Source organism: Schistocerca piceifrons, chromosome 1, assembly GCF_021461385.2.
Source record: "Schistocerca piceifrons isolate TAMUIC-IGC-003096 chromosome 1, iqSchPice1.1, whole genome shotgun sequence".
NCBI classification, from domain to species: Eukaryota; Metazoa; Arthropoda; class Insecta; order Orthoptera; family Acrididae; genus Schistocerca; species Schistocerca piceifrons.
Window position 1 is genome coordinate 710,906,228 of NC_060138.1, and position 6,298 is coordinate 710,912,525.

The 6,298-nt window shown below is 39.9% G+C and overlaps 2 non-coding genes across 2 annotated transcripts; one reads left to right on the plus strand and one right to left on the minus strand.

Moving 5' to 3' along the window:
* Positions 1-537: 537 nt before the first annotated feature.
* Positions 538-611, minus strand: Trnat-ugu. Its single transcript has one exon. It is a non-coding gene; the product is annotated as a tRNA-Thr (tRNA).
* A 369-nt stretch (positions 612-980) lies between these two features.
* Trnat-ugu lies at positions 981-1,055 on the plus strand. The gene has a single exon. It is a non-coding gene; the product is annotated as a tRNA-Thr (tRNA).
* The last annotated feature ends 5,243 nt before the right edge of the window (positions 1,056-6,298 follow it).

Consider the following 6,298-nt stretch of genomic DNA (forward strand, 5'->3'; position numbering starts at 1 on the left):
AACAATCTACGCCATTATCAACCACACCAAGAAAACCAGTCGAGAGCACACCAAAACAGGTATGTAGCATATTATTCGCCACAAGGAGAGCCAACGCTTATAAAATCTATCAAACAGTGAACTGAAAACCACGATTTATCTATTCGTCTCTATTGACGTTCCAAACGGCACGTTATGTGCGTTTTTCATTCCCTGCCGAAGCGGTCAGTTGTAGAGATCTAGCCCTTTTCAACTAATTTCAGGAGCTGGGAGGGGGGTGAACGGATTCTCAATTGTCGTACAGTATTGAACAGTTCTGTCGCTATTAGTGCTTTGGAATTCGACAGCCTGCGGGTAAGAAAACGCGTGCTAGAAACGATCACAGTAGGGTTTATGTATCATATATTTACTAAGATGGTGTCTGTTCTTTCGGACATGTCCGAAAGAACAGATACCATCGGTGACCTAGCAGCTCGTTAGAATGAAATTACAATGAAATGAACACCCTTAGCTGCTTACATGCGTTGACATACGTCAACGAGGACAGATGAAAATGTGCGCCCCGACCGGGACTCGAACCCGGGATCTCCTGCTTACATGGCAGACGCTCTATCCATCTGAGCCACCGAGGACACAGAGGATAGCTCGACTGCAGGTATTTATCTCTGGCACGCCTCCCGCGAAACCCACATTCTCAAAGTATTGTCCCGCGCTACATTCGTAGTGCCCCCGCCCATTATACTCATTACTCGCGGCGCGTTGCCGATTCCCGTAAGAGTTCGGGCACTGTTTGTGCATTCGCACAGAAGAAGAAGATGGACAAGTGGGCGGTGAGCCATAACTATATATTTACTAAGATGGTGTCTTAGTAAATATATAGATAACTATATATTTACTAAGATGGTGTCTTAGTAAATATATAGTTATGGCTCACCGGCCACTTGACCACTTTCGCGAGAGGCGTGCCAGAGATAAATCCCTGCAGTCGAGCTCTCCTCTGTGCCCTCGGTGGCTCAGATGGATAGAGCGTTTGCCCTGTAAGCAGAAGATCCCGGGTTCGAGTCCTGGACGGGGCATACATTTTCATCTTTCCCCGTTGACGTATGTCAACGCCTGTAAGCAGCTAAGGGTGTTCATTTCAATGTAATTTATGTATCATGTTGGAAACGATAAATAGTGAGAAATTTTTTCTGACAGCCTTGATATCGTAGAGCATATTTGCATAGTGTACTAAGAGATTAAACTGTTTACAAATTGATGAAACTGACCCAGAAGAAGCTCTACGGATTTTTCTCGAATGATTGCAAATCTTGTTCCAAAATATCGTTCCGTTAATGACCAATACATCACGTAGTCTTCCGGTGGTGCTACTGTACAAAATCCAGCATCCTGTAGAGTTTTCGATGAATAAATTGTTTGCTGAACCTGCAAAACAGCTGGCAGGTCGCCTCTGGCGTGATTTATGAATAGAATTACAGAGACATAGGCTATATCCCCACTCTGTTTACCTTGTTCGTTGCAGCTGTTGTCGTGGCGCAGTAGAACCTTTGGAGCTCCTGAAGCCGCACGATCTGGAGTGGACTGCACACAGCCGGGACGAAAGGAACCGTTAATAATTCTACCGCGGCCTTACGGCTCTCAAACAGGATCGCAAATATTTTTTCACGTGGCAACTCATACGCTGCGGTTCCAGAGAAAATGACACACTGAAGTGGATGATGTTTTCAGAAGAAGCAAGAAGGAAGACAATGCATGACTCTGTTGTTTCGTAGTTGTGTCAGGATGGCTTGTGCCATAGAACGGTATTGTTCGCTCTAACTCCGATATCATGAATACTGTTTTGTACTGTAATTGACAACTGTGTGTCTGTCGACAGACATACACGTACTTGGATTTTAAAATACTTGACTGTTCATCTACGCGGAAAAAACTCGAAAGTTCTGAACTAAAATGTCTTCGCCTCGAATCTCATTGACTGCACTAGAATTGTCTACAGTGATGAGTCCCACTTCCAAATGGGCAGCCAAGACGTATCTGGAGGCGCCTTAGACAGTGGTGTGATGGCAACGTTACTGTCGCCCACCTTACAGCCCGACAAACGCGAGTGATGATCGGGGAGGTGCCACTTCATTTCATAGCAGGTCCCTATGGTTTTCATCTGCGGCACACTTACAGCACAGTAGTACGTCAACGTTATTCTATGCTCAGTTTTGTTGTCTTTCGAGGCAAGTTATCTTAGGCATACAGTTCACCAATGTAATGCCCGCCCACACACGGCGAGAGTTTCTACTGTGATCTTCGGGCTTGCCAAACCATACCTTACCCAGTGAGGTCGCCTGAGATCTTCCTAATTGAGAACGTTTACATCATTATGGGTAGGGCTCTTCAACCATCTCGGGATTCTGACGACTCATCGCTGCAATTGGATAGAATTTGGCACAATATCTCTGAGGTGGCATTCAATAGCTCTATCAATCAATACCAGCAGTGACTGCTTACATAAGGGCAAGAGGTGAACAAACGCTTTGTCTTGCTCAGTTTGTGAAGCTCTCTCCCTTGAATAAATAGTCCAATTTTTCCGAAATTGTAATCATTTTAGGGTCGAAGCTCTTCTTTCGGGTTTGTTTACAATGGAACTGTTTTTCAAGGGAGTCCACCTTCAGCAAAATACAATTTTGTGTTTTCTTCTGTTTCCTAGACATGTTTCGCTGAAGTTTCAGCATCGTCAGTGAGCTTTTATTTTGTTTCTATTAAACAGGAAAAATGCTTTTTACTACTTGTGCTCATATACACTCAGTTTTTAAAACAGTATTTACATATTTGAAGAATAGACAACGTTTATTATGTATAACTTGTTAGCAAATGCTGTGGTTCACCTGTTGATTATGTTTTTGTTGCACCTGCTTTCTTTCTGGATTTGTCATCTGCAACCATACAGAAATTAATGTAGAGAAGTTATTTACTTCGAAATTTTGCGACTGGGAATGCTATGATGGGGACTAACATTAACAAATTCCGTGAGAAAGAGTGAATATCTGTGTGTGTGTGTGTGTGTGTGTGTGTGTGTGTGTGTGTGTGTGTGTAGGTGAATGAATGTGGGTTTTATTTATTTAATTTTTTATTACGTTTTATTTACACACACACACACACACACACACACACACACACACACAGACACACACACACACTCACAGAGAGAGAGAGAGAGAGAGAGAGAGAGAGAGAGAGAAGAGAGAGAGAGAGAGAGAGAATGAAAGAGAGAGAGAGATAGAGATACACTCTTTCTCACGGAATTAGTTAATGTTAGTCCCCATCGTTAAAAAAAATTAATAAATGGCCACAGACTTGTTGAAACGTGCGAAAATTTTAACCTTAAAATAATGTCAACACATTTTAAAAAGAACCCTACTGAACCAAAAAAACTTGGCGGGACCCAGTACATTTATTGGGTAATTTCATAGAGCTATTTCATATCCTCATTACAAAGAAATTTTAAATGTTCAAGATAGGAAAGGGGCAAATATAGATTATGACCAATATTTAATGATGCGAATAAAAGCAAAACTTCAACCTCAAAAACTCTGCAAATCAAAAAATGTTATCCCAAAATTTGACACTGCGAAAATAACCTCAATCCAACAAGCGAACTTGACAAAAAAACAATCCAATTGGCAAAGCATAAAAGAAAAGTTCATCACAAGAGCACAAAATTTAATTCCGCTTCGAAAGAAACACAAACACTCTTGGTGGCAAGCAGACGTTGAAACAGCAGTTAAGTGTAGCCATGAGGCATTCAAAAATTGGAATAGTGACAAAACTGAAAATACGGACAACACCTTTCTAACCGTAAGAAACATCTAAATTAGTCCGAAAGTCTAAAAGAAACTACGAAAATACTGATTTTTTAGAAATCGAAAAAGACGTCCAAAAGAACAATACAAGAAACTTTTATAAAACATTCAAAACGAAACTAACTGGCCACCATCCTCAAAGTCTTTGCTTCAAAAATGAAAATGGCTGTTTGGCTCTTAACAACCAGGAAAACTGTAAGGTACTTGCTAACTATTTTGAAAAACTATTAAACTGTTCAGAACCAGCCAATAAATTCCAACCACAGCAAACTAATAACACCAAACCTAACTCTAAAGAACCTGACGAAATTGAAATAATTAAACAAATTAAGAATCTTAAAAACAACAAAGCATCCGAAGAAGACTGTATAATTGCAGAACTACTAAAATCAGCTGGCCCTAACGCTACAAAAGAGATCACCCAACTAGTAGGCATATCTGGCAAACTGAGAAAATACCTGAGGACTGGAAAACTGCCCTAATTCATGCATTGCATAAAAAGGGGATAGAACCGATGTTAGCCATTACCAAGGAACCTCTCTTCTCCTGCTCACATACAAAATTCTCTCGCATTGTTTACTTGATCGAGCCAAAGCACAGTTAGAATCTAAAGTTGGTGAATACCAAGCAGGCTTTAGACCAAAAAGATCGTGTCCGGTACAAATTCTTAATTTAAAACTAATCCTTAGGCACCAAAGGATTTCTGGTAACAATATTGTGAATTTTAAAAAAGGCCTACGACTCAGTTGATCGTGAACATCTTTTTCAAATTTTAAAGCAGCAAGGGCTAGATAATAAAACTCTGACGCTGATTAAGGAAACGTTAACTGACTATCAATCAAAAAAACGGAATATATGACATCCTACAAACAAACACCAAAGTTTTTGAAAATAAAATATGGAAAAATAAAAAAAAAAGGTTTCTCAGTTTAAATAATTGGGGGAAGTCATACAAGAAAACGGTGTGGAAAAACCTACAAACGAAGATCACTGTCAAGAAATGGCAACTGAATTCACATTAACTCGACATATTTATGATAAAAGATCACTTTCTAAATTCAGTTAACTTAGGCATTACAGCACTGTCATCAAACCTGAATGTCTCTGTGGAGCTGAAACTGCTTTTAAGTAGAAAGAGGGCTATTTAAGAGATTCAGAAGAAAGAAAGAAAGATTATTAGGAAAATATTGGGCCCCGAAATTGCTAATGGAGAGACTTGTAGGCTGAGAAGTAATAAGGAAATAAAAAATACGTAGACATACATGGTGACACGAGGAAACGAAGACTTAAATTTTATGGGGACATTAAAAGAATGGCATCCACTATGTTAAGAAAATAAACAGAATTCTACGAAAACAGAAGTAAGGCCAAAACTGAGTCAATTAAATGGATCGCTACGAGGATCGTAAAGTAGCCGGCATAACTCAGGCACACGTTACAGATAGAGAAACATTCAGGCAAACGATATTTGTTTGGAAAGTTGGTCAGAGGGGAATTAGGAAACGGACTGGAACATCATGGTCTGACGAAAGAAATAGACTTCATTCTGAAAGGATAAAACAAAATTGGACACAAATGAAGACCAACCATAAAAAATGATATTGTTGCAGTGTATCTCGAGTGGTCCTATTGGGCCCATATATGAATAACAATAAATCAATTACCAATTTCATAAATGAAACACACGCACACACACACACACACACACGCACACACGCATGAAAAGGCAGATATACCTGACCGAGATTCAAAACTCCCGCCTAGAACACATTCAGCTGTTCAACTGCCCACCGTCTTGTTTATGTAGTTTGTAAACAGTGACAGTGAAAATTACATAAGGCAATTTTTCACCGTGAAGATAATGGAGAAATTAGAGGAAGTAAGTGAAGCATGTCACAAACGCGTGCACAAAAAACCAACACACACACACACACACACACACACACACACACACACACACACACACGATCTTCACATAAAATGAGATAATGCTAGGCCTAATCATAAGATTCCCAATCGTATTATTCGAAATGAATAACTTTTCTACATTACTTTGTACATAGTTGCAGATAATAAACTGTGAAAGTAAACAAGTGATATAGAAAACCAGGAACAGTACAGCACACGGTAATAAAATAAATTGTACGAAATACGATACAGCAGTGCCTGTGTTAAGAAGAATGATGCAATGTTCCTTCGGACACGCAAGCATGTGACGCAGGAACGACGACGCATGGAAATTTGGGTCTGGCCGTGTGTCGTGCACGGATAACCAAAGCACATAAGGTGAACACTTACGTAAAGCGGAAAATCCGGATTCGAGTCCTGGTCTGGCACACATTTTCGTTGTTGTCATTTCGCCATTCCATATACTGCCGATGGTTGTTCATATTCCCAAATTTGTAAATACTGTCTTCAAAACTCAAGTTTGTATGTGTATAAGTAGTAGAGCAGTTTTCATGTTTAAC